The sequence below is a fragment of the Lactuca serriola genome, chromosome 3 (genome assembly GCF_051521515.1).
Source record: "Lactuca serriola cultivar US96UC23 chromosome 3, Lser_US96UC23_V15, whole genome shotgun sequence".
Classification (NCBI taxonomy): domain Eukaryota; kingdom Viridiplantae; phylum Streptophyta; class Magnoliopsida; order Asterales; family Asteraceae; genus Lactuca; species Lactuca serriola.
In genome coordinates this window covers 101,203,789-101,220,031 of record NC_136410.1, presented here as the reverse complement: position 1 = coordinate 101,220,031, position 16,243 = coordinate 101,203,789, and positions in this window count along the sequence as shown.

Genomic DNA, 16,243 nt, shown 5'->3' with positions numbered 1-16,243 from the left:
ATGTAGTCATCTACCAGAGTATACATGACGACCACAGACTAATCTAAACAGTCCAGTGGAACACCGGCAGGATTGCAACCCGATATTCATGCGATGTATTCTACGATGAATTACAAGTTTAGGTGATTTAAGAACCGTGTATCCATCCGAAATATAATGTGCAGGAAACCCCTAAAGTAGTCAACAAATAGTATCCATGGCGAGAGGAGCTATACCCAAGAAAGACATACATGATGGATTGAAAATCCATCATATGTTGGTTATAGGTTCTTAGATGTGAATAACATTGACATCCAAAAACCTTTAAAAAGTAAAAAATCAAGATGGCGTTTAAAGACAGACTCAAATAGTGAAATGTGAGAGGTGGTTTGAGATGGCATTCTATTGATAAGATAGACTACAATGTCGAATGCGAAATGCCAGAAAGTGTTAGGAACACCTAACTGAGCCAGTAAGGTTAGGCCAGTCTCGACAGCATGTCGATGACGTCTCTCAACCAATCCCTTTTGTTGACTTGTATGAGGATAGGAAAGACGATGAATGATGCCAAGAGATGTAAAAAATTGATTAAGTTTGCGAAACTCACCCCCAGTAAGTTTGGACCAATTTAAGTTTGGTAGAAAATTGGCGTTTAAAAACAGAGACAAATTGTTTGAAAACCTTAATAACATCAGATTTGCGTTTAAGAGGAAAGATCCACATAAAATGAGAAAAGTCGTCAACGCACAATAAAAAGTAATTATTACGATCAAAGGAGGTCATATGTGTCGGACCCCAAACATCACAAACAAGAAGGTCCAAAATATGTTTGCTATTAAAATTAGAAGAAGCTAGGTGAAGTTTAGAAGATTACCCAATATGACAAGATTTACAAAAAGTATGAGAAACTAGGAAGACAATACTTAGAACACATAAAATTAAAAAGTTGTGAATGAGGGTGACCCGACCATTGATGCTAGATATTAGAGGAAGCCTTGAAGGTGGTGAATGCAACTTTAGGAAAATTTTAAATAGACGAAAGGATGATTGAGTACAACCAGTTGTTTCTTGGACCTGCGAGGAGGGCAATTTTGGTAGTATTGTCCTTCATAGCAAAAAAAGAAGAATGAGATTCAAAGAAAACATCGTTGTCAAGAAATTTTTTTGAATTGAAAGAGGATTCTTTTTTGTTTCATGGACATGCAAAATATTGGATAAAGTAAAAGATTTGGAAGGAGAATAGAAGCAAGTAAAACCAATATGTAAAATAGGTATACCTATACTATTGCCAACATGAAGGAAGTCCTCACCAAAGTAGGGTGTGTGGCTGTCAAGAGAGGAAACATCATGAGAAACATGATTGCTGTATTGGATTAGGTGTCTAAGCCCATAACTATAATTGGTATGTACTTGACCCAAGAGTAGCATGGTCCATTTCGGGTTGCATATCACTAGGACAATTTGATAGGATGGATATTTGAGTAAGAAGTTATTTATGAATTACTAATATGCTATAATTATAATATATTAATTGAGAAATCATAAAATTTAATTAGTATTGATCAAGAATTAATTTGGAATTAACTTAGCGATCAAAAGAGACTAATTAAATTAACGAGGACTAATTATGTAAATTAGTGATACATATAGTTTGGGCTTTTGATCCATGGTGGACTAAGTTTATGTAAGAATCCATAAAGAGCTAATCCACATGAGTTATGGATCATAAGCCTATGTGTATGGATTAAGGTTTACACACGACCCTTGGAATCCTACACTATATATATGTTACCCCTTAGCCAAAATCGGTTGACCTAAGTCTTCTAGGAAGAACTATAACTGTTTTTTGTGCTGCATACTCTCTCTCAAGTTCCTCCATTTGTTCATGGTCTTTTGTGAACCGTTTAAGGCATCACACTTGGGGTGCTAAGTTCTTAAAGGCCAAAATACAAGAAGCTACAAAAGGAGGTAATTTTCTAACTAGTATTTTATGATTCAAATATCAAATTATATGCTAGTTGTAGGCTTCATGCTTGGGATAATTTTTGTTGTATGTATAACTGGAGAAAACTTAGACCCAAAGCATTAGTTGTATCTGCACCATAGGATTGTTGTAATACATCAAACCCAATAGTGGTATCAGAGCCATGGGTAGTTTTTGTTATATAGTTGCATTGGTGAATTGTTCAAGCTGAAAAAGTGAAATTCTACACCCTGCCTGTGTGAACCCGACGAGTCCATTATCCAACTCAACGAGTTCAACAGTCTGTTGGCAGATTTTCGGGTTTTTTTTTTGCCAGAATTGTATTTGGATCATTACCTTAAACTATTTTATGCCATAAAATCCATTTTTTCTGGTATGGTAATGATTATCCGATGAAATTAAAACATAAATTGTCAAATGTTGAAATTATTACTAGTTGACAAAATTGCAAGAATGGTCCTTGTGGTATGTCAAAACTAGCAACTTTGTCCAAAATGGGTTTGGCTCGCAAAGATGGTCCAATAGTTTCGTTTTGTTGCGAGTTTGGTACAATTTCCTATGAAATTTTTTATAATGACGGATTTGCCCCTTATTATTTTATTTTACATTTTTCTTTTATTACAACAATTAAAAAACAATTAAAAATAAAACAAAAATAAAATACTCTTTCTTTCTTTCTTTCTTTCTCTCTCTCTCTCTCTCTCTCTCTCTCTTATAAAATACCCACCGTACACCACCAGTCTCCTTCCCTTATTCCGACCTCTACCTTCACAACCCCCTTCATAGCCACTATCGACCGTCACTGCATCACGTACTACCCATCGACTCCGATGACGATACCACCTCCTAGAAACCCTAGCGCCATCGATTTGGATTACATCTCCCAACCACTGTCGGCTGCTTATTGTCATCATTGACTTGTGGACGCGATAATCACCGCCCTTCCCCATCAACTCCCCCTTCTGCCCAGTTCTCCGACAACAAACCCCAGCCTGAACCGGTGCTCCGTTTTTCTTTATCCCCATCAACATCACACCTTATTCCAGTCGAATCAACCTAGAAACGTCGATCTGCCTGGGTCAGATCTATTCTTTTTCTCTACCTTCTTTCTAGATTTAGCGTTGATGATTCCACCGGTGATTCTAATTGTGTTGGCTTACAATCAAGGTAGAAGTAAAAGAGGGAAGAGAATAGGGATGGGTGAGCTGGGGTGTGGTTAGTGGTATTTATTTCTTTGGGGTGTTGCCAGATCTTTGGGGAGGAAAAAGTGGGATAGGTTTAGTGGTGGTTGAACGACAGAGTGAAGAGGGGCGATAGATAGATGAAATCATTGAGCCTTTTGAAGACGATTGTTGTCGTCTTCACTTTTCTTCTCCCACAGTACCCTCTATTTGTTAGGTGGTCGCCGATTTAGATCCAAGTTGTATTATATGTTTGATTTGTTGGTTCACAAATTGATTGATTTTTTTATTTAATTTTCGAGTTTGAATTGGTTCTGATAACTCAGTTGAAAAGAATTATGGAGTATGTTATTTTTTCTTGATTTGAACATGAACCAGTGCTTTTTCGTCTTGAGAGAGTTGCTGAATGTGGCCTTTTTCCGACGAGTGAGATGATGGTTAACGGAAGTGGAGGTAGTGTTCGTAAATGGTGATACGGAGGGGAGAGATAGAGGAACGGAAAGTGAGAGAGCAGTGGTTAGACAAAACCAATGGCTACCAGCAAGTTGTGGTAGTGTCAATGTTTTTTTTCAGTGTAAAAATCAGGTGGTTGGCGACGGTTTCAAGATTTTCCAGGTCTGGTGAATTTTCCATGTCTGATGTGTTTTTATGTGCTTGGTGAATAACACGATCAAATGTAGGTGAGCAGACAGTGGTAGGTGACGGTAGTGGTGGTGGCGGCGTACGGTGGTGTCGGTGACGGCTGATGGTGGTTGTTGTGGCAGCATGCATGTTCTTCTGAATGTGTTCTTGAGTGTTCTTGAAGAGGGGAGAGAGAGTGTGTGTATTTTATTTTTAATTGTCGTAATAAAAGAAAAATGTAAAATAAAGTAATAAGGGGCAAATCCGTCATTATAAAAAGTTCATAGAAATTTGGACCAAACTCGCAACAAAACGAAACTATTCGACCATCTTTGCGAGCCAAACCTATTTTGGACCAAAGTTGCTAGTTTTGACATACCACTGGGACCATTCTTGCAATTTTGTCTTACTAGTTAATATGATATGCTAATTGTTTGTAATATTTGTTTTGAAGTTATCTTGCTATAAGAGTTGCATTATGTCAAATTCGTAAAAGATAAAATTATGATTATTTTATTGGTTTTAAAATTTGATCTAAATGTTTTTAGGAGTTACAAAACTTTCCATCAAGTTTTGGAACTCAAAAGTTTTTTATGGAGTTACAAATATTGTCATTATGTTTGGAACTCAATAGGATTTCAAGAGTTACAAAACTTGCCCTCAAGTTTTGGTATTTGAAAAGTCTCAAATTATGAAACATTGAATTCTAAAACTCTTGTAATTAAAAGGTGCAACTCTTGGGTTCATAACCTAAGAAATTAATAAAATAATTTTTAATTTATAATTTATAATTTTTATGTTAAGAACCTTGATGTTTTTGAATAGTTCAAATTACACTTTATGGACTTTATTAAATTGATTATAGTGTTGAATTAAAAGAGAATTAATAATTCCATAATGACATGGTTTGAGCTTAATTAAATTAAGAGTGTAATTTATTAATAGATTAAACCATAAAGTATTTTAAAAGGTAAAAAAACACCCTTATACTATATAAAATTAAAAGTTTAATATATTATATACGTATAAGTAAAATGCCAGTCTTACCGTTAGTAGGCCTCATTCACGAAGCCAGTCTATAAGGGGGTATAAGGTTACTGCCTATAAAATGGTGGTTTAATGGGTGTCCACTCTCACCCACCGCTTCCTTGACTGGTGGAGGGTTGTTAGCTGAACGGGTAGGATAGGACACTAAACCCTCATTAAAAGTATAATGAATTATAAAGTAACTAAACCCTTATAAATTCCCAAGCTTAGTTACTTTAGGAAAAATGTGAATTTGATGCTAACCCACTAAATTGCACTTTGCACCTTGACAAGTCGTTAGTGGAGCGTGTGTGGTTAACCGCCACACTAACTTGGACTAGTAAGGGTGGCAAAGGGTAGCTTGATGTTTGTCATAGATCAATTGAGTGTGTGTGGTTAACCGAAACATTGATTAGGTGATAAATGACTTTGAGAGTACCAAAATAATTTGCATGGTTATCCACACGTTGTTTGTGATCATCGGTATCCCAGTCACAAACCTGAATGGCATAATTAAGATTAAAGATGACATTGAAAAGTTTAATTAATCTCAAAAGATCTATGAGTTTCATTTAAAACTTAATTCGTTTAAAATTTCGTTTTCGTGGTGGAATTGGTAAATTGTCATTTACCTACCGACAAATAGTTTACAATTGGATAACGACATCCCTCTTCCGAATTGTAAATTATCATGTTGGGTCCTAGCCTTAATATTTCATTTGGGTGTTATATTAAGGACTAAAATCAAACAAATTGAATTTCTTCCTTGTAGATTTGTAGTTCTAAAATCTATGACCTTCCCAAATCTTTTGAATATAAATTTCATTAAAGATGATATTCCAGAAAATGATCGAGTTGAAAGATTAATCCCTTCTTCGTGCTGTAGTGGAACTTCTCTTCCAACACCTTCTCCAATTATTCTCCTTGAGCCACATGTTGATCGACTTGAAAATTTCAAGGTCACTGAAACCCTATTGGCTAGCAAACACCAAGATGGAAGGTTTGTGTGTGCACATATCTTGGAGATGTAGTCACACATTGACATGCTGGGAATGTTGGGTGTCGCTGTTTCAAGGAAGTTGGCTGTTGACTTGGTTCTTCAATCACTTCCTAAGTCATATAGCGGATTCTTTAAGGACTAATATATGGGAGATCATGACATGACCCTTATTGATCTAATATATTTGCTTGTTGCTGCTGAATCAACAATGATTTGGCGTACTGGTAAAACAAATTTGATTGGAGATCTACTTCCAAAACTTCCATGGACATTGACAATAGAATCATTGGAAGTCCAGAAAAATCTTCTCTTCCCAATGGAAAGGGATCGACCATAGTCAACCTGGTTGACCAAGTGGTAAAGAGAAAGGCTATGTCTGAGATTGTCCCATGTACCATTCCAAAAGAATCTGGTTGTTTCTATTGCCAAGAAAAGGGACATTGGTTGCGAAGCTGCCTTATCTACCTGAAGGACCATAAGGATGGTAAAGTCAAAGTGTATGACTCTACTTCAGGTAAGTCCACTATCTAATTGTATTAAGTTCCTATTTGTTGATTCTTAATACATGATGTGACAAGATTGCATTTTGATGTTTTATAGGATCAAAGAAAAGAAAGGAAGCTTAAAGAAAGAGTAAGCTGAATCTCATTGCGAAGAGATGGATTTCGATCGCATAGTTCGAGGATCAGATTTTTGAGCTGCTACTTAGGAGTTATGATAGATTGCTTAGAAATATTTAGTAACATAGTTTTCATTTGTAATTGCATTCTAAGGGAAATATTTTCCACACATTTTTATAAATAAATAAAAATTTTGATTTTATCTTATTTTATATTTCCTTGCAATAGAATTTGTGAAAATTGATGTCTGTATGTTTCTATTGTTAGCAATGTTGAAAATGGATTTGATTATTCCGTTTGTGGTGGTGACATAATTTACTAAATAAGGAAAGATTCTCATCATCCAAGTTTCAACTGGATAGAAACTTGGAATCATGCAACTTGTGTTGTGTGATGAAAGAGAACCTTCATCTTTGGGATATTAGGACTAATTCCTAGTCCGAATGTATATGTGAGTTAAGTGAAGGACTAGGGGATTGGATACACTTGGTTGTGCGCCGGTTAGGTCCACCACAAAGAATGATAAGACTATTCATTATGATTTACTAAAAGTTTAGTAAACATAGTTATACTTACAAGATTAAGTGTAATTTTGAAATATGCGGCATAACGAAAAAGAAGAATCAATTAGGCAGAAAGATAAAAAGTTTCTCCAAACTGAAAAGTAGGGAGAGCACTTTAGCATCATGTTTTATGATCATCTTAATGATTATGAAAACCATATCACAATGGATCCTCTAAGGACATCTTATTGCATTTGTATGGCTAATAAGAGGAATCGTGAATTGTGGAAACGGCTAAATCAAAAGGTGAATCATACTTCGTTGAAAAATCGAGTCTTAGAGTCACTCTCCAAGATTGTGACTTGAGTGACATATCTTAAGTAGGTTTAAAACACATCATGAAATGTGGAGTAAGAAATGGTTCTTGCTCATGCGCATTTCAAATTGGTAGTTGTGATGTTTTGGCTAAAACAAAGACCAACTAAGACCAATTATATGAAGTGTTTATCTTGATAAGAAACCGCACTAACTCTTGAATATTTGTTTATCTTATATGTCAAGAGGTTAGTGGGAGTCTTAAATATCTTGAAAAGCTTCAAGAACTAATCAAGAATAAACCTATTGTTAATCACTAGCCCATGAATTGAGGTTTTTAACCTGTCGTGTTGACATATTCGTGTTCTGTTCCTATTCCAGTTAAAGTTGACTATGCATGTGAGTTCTATGTGTGCTTAATTGTTTGCATAACAACCTGGATGCAATGGTAGGCCCTTATGATGCCAAGTGGCAAGAAATTAAGATTGAACTAGTTTATTCCATATGAGTTTGGATTTGTCACTAACCTTGTCTTGTGATTATGGTTATGACAAATTCACATGGATAGGAACACATACACCATTAAATCTAAGTATCATAAGGTTTCTCCCCACTTCATGAAAATGAGTGTGAGGAAATACTTTCACTAAGTAGGTTTAAGGATATAGCAATTGTGATATTTGCATTCTCAAATTCGATAATGATTACGACATCCCTCTTCATAGTTCGAATTGTGAGAAATGACAAAAGGTCTAAACATTTGAGACTTATTGTTGTAAGTTCTAAAATTGTTTAGACACACATGTGAGCTGTCTAAGGAAATGTGTATAAGTTTGAGAAGCCTAGATAAAGTCATATCGAAGCATCTTATATAAGAAATCTAAACTTTGGTATGAAAGTCAATAAGTATTGATTTCTAGAAGTCCGACTGATTTCTGGGTACATGTCAAAGCTAGTGGGAGCATAAGTGTTATGCTAATAAGAATGTAATTATTATGCTAGTGGGAGCACAATTATTACATTAAGTGTTGCGAGTTAGCAATGTTAATTATAAAAAACAAAAGTTTCAATTCACAAAGTTGTAGAGGTTGAAAAATTGTTTTGCTATAATTAAAGGAGAGGAACTCATACTTCATTTTAAATGTAAGAGCTTAGATTGTGAGATTTTAATCAAATTTAGTCAAAGATATATATGAATACTCTATATATGGAATTATTATAGCAAGAGATTGGTCAAGCATCATGTCTTTATGTAAGACATTATGCATCGTATCCCATATGCTTCGATTATAGGGTCGATTGCATATGCTATAATATGTGCTTGTTCTAATTTTGCAAATGCCTAGGGCATTAAGAGGGAAAAAGGACTAGAACAGGGTATGACTAAAGTAGTTAAACAACTGTCAAGGACAATCTAAGGTTCGCTAAGGATTGGTCACTTATGGGCAGCTGGAAGTATAGTAATGAATGGACTGTATTGACATTATTATGAAAAGATAGGATTCTATTAATAATAAGTTTTCGTATGAAAAATATGGAAATGTTTCCATATTGGGAGTTGATGGATATTAGGAATCTATGTGGAAGTTAGAAACTTTTATGCAAAACGGATGTTCAAATGAATGTACTTTGAAATTGAGACTTCGCTTCCATGAAATTGTTTCGTAACAATCTCCAAAGGAATACTTTGTAATATCATTAGAAAGTCCCTATGACTTTAGTACCATGACATTACAAAAGGTTATATTGCATGATAGTTTAGAATCTAACACATTCTAGCTGTGAAAATAATTTGGTATTCTTAGACTTGCAATAAGGATTTGGAATTGTGAAACGAACATCATTAAATTTTTTTCGATTGATCTATTTCACATAGTAAGGACCATAGATAAACATAGTGTGCATGCTTAGAGCATGGGTGTAACACCCAAAGTCTTGAAAGTCCAGAAAGTAAAGGAAACCCTAGATTTAAGGGGGACTCGACGAGTCCAAGGAGGAACTCGGCGAGTCGGAGCGGGATCCGGGTCGAGGAGTAAGTGACCAACTCGGCGAGTCGGCCAAGTGGACTCGGCGAGTTTGGTCTGTGCGAGGAAAACCCTAAATCCGGGGCTTGGAGCCTATTTAAACGTCTCAATCTTCTTCCTAGGGCTCCTTTACTGTCTCTCACACCCAGAACGTCGCGCCCTAAGCCTCCATAGTGTTCATTCAAGCTTTTAGCCGTTTTTGAGTGGTTTTAAGGAAGAAGAAGGAGTGGGAATATTTGAAGTATCAAGGAGTGGCCTTGGATCCGAAGTTTGGGGAGCATTTCAGAGCATTTGAAGGTATTAAGTCGTTTCTCTCCTCTAGATTTTCCTTGGTTATGAGTTTTGGGGCTTTTAGGCCATGTTTAAGATCAATCTTGAGCTTGAGGTCCAGATCTGAGGTTGCTACCTCAGGTCCATGCTTGTTGTGGTTTAGAATCCTGTAAAGTATCAGCCATTGAGTGGATTATGGAGCCTCTTGGTCTTAAACCCTAGTTTTTGGTGCTTTTTGCCTAGATCTCCCTCTCTACACGTAAAGTTTGCAACTTTACGTGGGGGATAGGCTTGGGAAGGGTAGATCTACAGTTTGGAGTCCATGCATGACTCGAAAGTCCTCTACATGTATGTAGATCCGAATAGACTCGGCGAGTCCTTCGAGTGGACTCGGCGAGTAGCTTGAAGATGAGGAGGAACTCGACGAGTGGGATGAACAACTCGTCGAGTCGGATGGTGTTCCACATCTCAGTAGCAGTAGCCCAGGGGCGAGGCCCAAGTTAGGAAAGGAGTGAGGGTGGGTTGGGCCCGTATCTCACTATCAGTAGGAGTATGGACGAGGTTCCATGACTCATCAGTAGCAGGACACGGGCGGGGCCCAGAGATAGGCGAGGCCTTAGAGCAAGAGTTGTTAGTATATGTTTAGCTTATGTGATGTTATGTGATATGTTTATGTGCTATTATACGTTAGTGGGCGAGGCCCTGTGACAGGCGAGGCCTAAGTGAAATAGATCTGTATCCGAGCGGGGCTTGAAGCCAGGCGGGGCCTGGAGCGGCGGGGCCGTTGTAGCGGGCGAGGCCCGAGGTAGAGGGCGGGGCCCAGGATAGCGGGCGTGGCCCAGTATTTGCAGTGTGTGTTAGCTGCAGCTAGTTAGAGGGCGTGGCCCAGTTTGTGCAGTGCGCAGTTATGCGCATGGTATGTGGTAGGGTGGGGAACTCACTAAGCTTCGTGCTTACGGTTTTCAGTTTTGTTTTCAGGTACTTCCGGTAGCGGAGGGAGGAGCTCGGGGTGATCGCATGGCACACACCATAGATTAGTCAGCCTGGGAATGTTTACTCTGATAATAAACATGTGTTTTGAAAACTTATACTCAGATTATGTTTTGGAATGATGTCTTTGCTTAAAGTAATGTTTTATTAAAAAGAAATTTTTGGTCTTGAATTTTGGGACGTTACAAGTTGGTATCAGAGCCTTGGTTTGAGGGATTCAAACATGCTCTCGGGTGTGTCTGAACTCAAACTGAGGAATTGGTATAAAATTTTTCAAAATAGAAAGATAGTTTTGTAAAAAGAGAGTTTTGGGAAAGAAAACAGTTTTAGAAAAGCAAAAAGATTTCAAAAAGAAAAGAACTTTGAAAATAGAAAAGAGGTGTGGTGCATGCAATCAACCGAGCTCAAGTAAGTACCCCAAAATACCCATACAAGTTTATGTTATGATTATCAGTTGATAGAACATCATGCTAGAATAGGACTAAGGATCGAGGGATGATGCCTTATGTGCCTGTTATTTGTGCTTTTGAGCTGTATAGTAGCGCTGAGTAGACAGTAGTAGGATAGCCTGTTTAGGTTATGCCTGAGTTGTGAGTTTGTGTTGCATGCTAGTTCAGATTCTTGCTATGTGGATATGATTGCTTGAGTATGTTATGATTAGATTTTTTCCCTTGTTCGAATGCTGCTTGCTTTGTGCATTGTGGGATTCTGAGTTATGGGAGTTAGCCATTAGGTGGATACAACACGTCACATGCGATCAGCGTTGAATAATCTCAGAGTGCTGGATTTGGTCCTATTGCGCAGCTCTTGTTTGAGTCCAACCGTTGTAGGGACGAGTCTTTTACTTGAAGGATTATCTGAGCCTCGTCGCATGTGATGGTATCCAGGTGATGGCTAATTGGCATCACAAGGAGACCTTCATCAGCTGAGGACTGGTTTGAGTTGAGTCAGAGGTTTCCCTAGGGTAAGCCTAGGATGAGATAGTGTTGGGAGTAGTATTAGTGGATAAGGGACCTGGTGGAGTCAAAGCAATTCCTGAGGAAAGTACGGATAGATGTGGAAGGTAGTATGGGCCCGTACTACTGAAAGCAGAGGATCCGTACTCGATTCGGGAAAGGACGAGACAAGACCGGGAACATGGTAGGGCATGTTTGGTCTCGCATCAGTGATGAGTATTCTGATAGTGGTTGTGGTATATTTTCAGCATGGTGACATTGCGAGAGAGACCAGCGGGCGGATCAGGCGCCGGAGACGGATCAGGCTCGGGTTTAGGGACCGAGCAGCTCGAGGAGCAGATGAGAGAGTTGATATCAGCTGAGGTTACGCGCAGTATTCTAGCTCAGACTCCTGTGATCTTTGGCACGGTCAAGGAGGGGATACTGGAGATTTTGGATGAGAGGCTGGGAGCCTTCCGTACTGAGATGATGGCATTGATGGGAGCACGTACCTTGACATTTCGAGAGTTCAGAGCCTGCGGGGCACCAGATTATCATGGGGATAGGGACCCCATTGCTAGCAGCAGATGGTTGGCGGATGTAGCCAACGCTTTTCGTACGAGCAAGTGTCCCGAGGGGGACAAGGTTAGACTCGCTTCATGTCTTCTGAAGGACAGAGCGAGGGATTGGTGGGTGGAGATTGGCCATGCCTTGGGGGATGATGCCACGTTGGACGCGATGACTTGGAGCGATTTCTCGGCCAGGTTCAGGGCGGAGTTTTCGCCGATTATTGAGGTGCAGCAGTTGGCACGAGAGTTTCAGGATTTGACGCAGACTACTGAGACTGTGGCGGAGATCACCGCCAAGTTCAGGGAGAGGGCTCTTCTTGTACCGCAGTATGTCGCGGATGAGGAGATGAAGAAGGCCCGATACCATGAGATGTTGAGAGCCGACATCAGGGAGTTCGTGAGTAGGTCCGGCTGTAAGACGCTGGAAGATATGATTTCTCGGGCTAGGGAGAAGGAAATTGATTTGGAGCAAATCCAGAAGAGGAAGCCGGACGAGGTTCAGGTAGCTACAGGTTCGGGAAAAAGGCCCAAGGGATCGGATTCGAGATCGAGGGATTATCAGGACCGCAGTTGATGCGGTAAGTGTGGCAGGACGCACGGGGGCGCGTGCATGAGTGGTAGCGGTGGTGAGTCTGGCTGTTTCAGGTGCGGTCGGACTGGTCATTTCAGTAGGGATTGTACTGCTACCACCGCACTGGGATCCGATTTGTTATGTTTTCACTGCAACCAGCGGGGCCACAAGAAGGCCCAGATCCCCAGTTTGTTTTCAGCAGGACGGGTGGTGGCACCCGCCCCTGCAACCTTGAGGATCACGGATGGCCGTCAGGGCCGGGTAGAGGCACCTGCAGCAGGGAGCAGGGCTTTTCAGATGACGACCTTGGAGACGCGAGCATCGCCGGACGTCGCAGGTATGCAATTTCCATTTTCAGTTCTTTATTTGTGCATGATTATATTGTTATGGTTCCGCATCATTTTGGTATGAGTATTTTGTTTTGAGTGGTTGTTTGTGATCGAGTTATATGACATCTGCATACCTTGGATATTTGTATGGTAGTAGGGGATGTGCTCTATTGAAGAAGGTTTCAAAGGAAGCAGTGGATGTAGCATGCGTGGAAGGGATTTGGTGTGTCTCGCTAGATCGGAGTTGTATAGTGTTAGAGATGGATTAGTTAGATCCCAAGCTATGGTAAGCTTGGGTTCCTCAGCAGAATTATTATGGAATGATAGCAAAGATCGGGGTCTCTTTTGAGTTTTGAGCAGCAAGGGGTAAGCAGGATCGAAGTGGGGGAGAATCCTTCGAGCAAGCCAGGGGAGGAACACGCAGACCCAGATTGAGTGCGTGACCTCCGAGAAGGAAAAGAAGTAGTTCAGCGTTTGATGGTTTGAGGATTCAGGGTTGGGAGTTTGAGAAACTCCCCATCAGTTAGTACGTGTGTGGTAATGGTTAATGCATGATTTGGAATTCAGGTTGTGGATCACCCGAAGGACTCGAGGGAGTCGGAGTAAGGATTTCGAGAGCTGATGGCACATGGGTGCCTTTGTATTAGCAGTCAGTGGAAGGAAGTGTTGTAAGACTACGGGGAAACTGTAGCACTCACTAGCAGTCGACATTGGATGGTGATGTAAGACTATGGGTAAGCCGTAGCATTCCTTAGTAGTTCATTAGCGGAGTTGGGGCGAGGCCCTTATCTCCTAGTGATTAGGTAGGGATCAGGAATGGGTGGTGGATGAGAATGATAGGGAGTTGCCTGTATAGCCCTAGAAAGGTGAGACCTTGGGAGAGGTCGCTCCAGGACATAGTTGGGTGAGACCCGTGGGCGAGGCCCGTATGAGATTAGCAGTGTAGATGAGACTAGGGAGCAGGGTTGCTCAGTAATATTGTTGGGTGGGACCCGTGGGCGAGGCCCGAGCGAGAGTGAATAGACCAGAGGGTCTAGAAGGATAGAGGCGGGTGGGACCCGTGGGCGAGGCCCGTGAGTTTTAGCAGCGCAGGTGGGACCTGGTAAGGACCTTAGTGTCAAGTTAGGGGATCGGGGATCCCAGGTTTGTAGTGCCTGAATGGCAGAATTGATTGAGCAGTTATAGGTGGTCGAGGTTTCCTTTGGAATTCGCTGAGAGCGACCAGGGATGGTGTTGGGACTAGCTACCGGTGGGATCTGGTAATCCAGATATTGATAGGTTGGTAGGGACCAGAGTGGTCTCAGATCATTCGGAAGGCAGATGAGAAATGGCAGGAATATCCGGTCAGTGGTAGTGCCGGAAGACAGGTTATTGTGGAATTTAGTTGGTTGAGTCGAGGGGCGCTCGGCACCAAGTTTTGGCAGAAAGGAGTGTCAGTGAGTACTGACGGTGATGACACGTTCTGGGAATAGCGGGGGTGATGGAGTTAGTGAAGGATAGGACCTTCACAGCGTCAGAGAAAAAAGTCGGTTATGAGGCTTGGCCTTGGGAAGGCAAGGAAATTGCGCAAGGAAAGAAGTGGAGAACCTCTACGGGTTCAGTGCAGTACTCGGTGAGTACCAGAAGGAATGTCAGTTGAGTAAGTTGTGTTTTCAGAATGTTCAGGGTCAGGGTTAACCCGAGATGATTATCCGCAAGGTTTGATGCTAGTCAGAATGATCAGGCGGTGGGCCATAGCAAACTTCGAGGATGAAGTTTAGTTTAAGTGGGGGAGAGTTGTAACACCCAAAGTCTTCAAAGTCCAGAAAGTAAAGGAAACCCTATATTTAAGGGGGACTCGGCGAGTCCAAGGAGGAACTCGGCGAGTCGGAGCGGGATCCGGGTCGAGGAGTAAGTGACCAACTCGGCGAGTCGGCCAAGTGGACTCGGCGAGTTTGGTCTGTGCGAGGAAAACCCTAAATCTGGGGCTTGGAGCCTATTTAAACGTCTCAATCTTCTTCCTAGGGATCCTTTACTGTCTCTCACACCCAGAACGTCGCGCCCTAGGCCTCCATAGTGTTCATTCAAGCTTTTAGCCATTTTTGAGTGGTTTTAAGGAAGAAGAAGGAGTGGGAATCTTTGAAGTATCAAGGAGTGGCCTTGGATCCGAAGTTTGGGGAGCATTTCAGAGCATTTGAAGGTATTAAGTCGTTTCTCTCCTCCAGATTTTCCTTGGTTATGAGTTTTGGGGTTTTAGGCCATGTTTAAGATCAATCTTCTGCTTGAGGTCCAGATCTGAGGTTGCTACCTCAGGTCCATGCTTGTTGTGGTTTAGAATCCCATAAAGTATCAGCCATTGAGTGGATTATGGAGCCTCTTGGTCTTAAACCCTAGTTTTTGGTGCTTTTTGCCTAGATCTCCCTCTCTACACGTAAAGTTTGCAACTTTACGTGGGGGATAGGCTTGGGAAGGGTAGATCTACAGTTTGGAGTCCATGCATGACTCGAAAGTCCTCTACATGTATGTAGATCCGAATAGAATCGGCGAGTAGCTTGAAGATGAGGAGGAACTCGACGAGTGGGATGAACAGCTCGTTGAGTCGGATGAAGATAGGCATGAACTCGACGAGTTGGATGAAGATTGTCGTGTGCTCGACGAGTCTGTTTGTAGACTCGACGTGTCAGGTCGCGTGGTCCCAAACCCTTCGAGTTAAGTCTCAAGTCAGCGAGTCGAGCCAGGACTCAGTGAGTTGATCAGGTTAGGATTCGGGAATCAGTAGACTCGGCGAGTCAGGGGCTGACTCGGCGAGTCAAGTCGCGATTAGAAGGACTTTGAGCATAAGAACTCGGCGAGTCAGTAGGTGGACTCGGCGAGTAGGGTTGACCTGGAAGGTTGACTTTGACCAGGACTTTAACTTGACCAGAGTTGACTTGGTTGTCTGTCAGGGGTCAGTTTGACTCAGTGTTGTATTGATATTGGTAGCTCGGGGAGCTAGTGGAGCAGCAGTTCGGAGTCAGTGGTCAGGTAGCGGCCAAAAAGGGATTAGCAGCAGCAGTTCAGCAGTATCAGGTGAGTTTCCCTTTGTATGAATGGGTCTATGGCCACAATGCCGGCCCATGTAGTTATGAGTATAAGACCCGGGGGTTAGCCCTAAGCACAGTATGCTAGTATGATATTCGGACGAGGTCCAATGATAGAGGGCGGGTGCCCAAGGAATGGTTTATGCGATAGTTTATACTTGTTGTCTGTGTGATACTTGTATGTGCCTGGTAGGGAGGTGAGGGTGGGCGAGGTCCCGTATCTCACCAATAGCAGAGTGTGGATGGTGTTCCACATCTCAGTAGCAG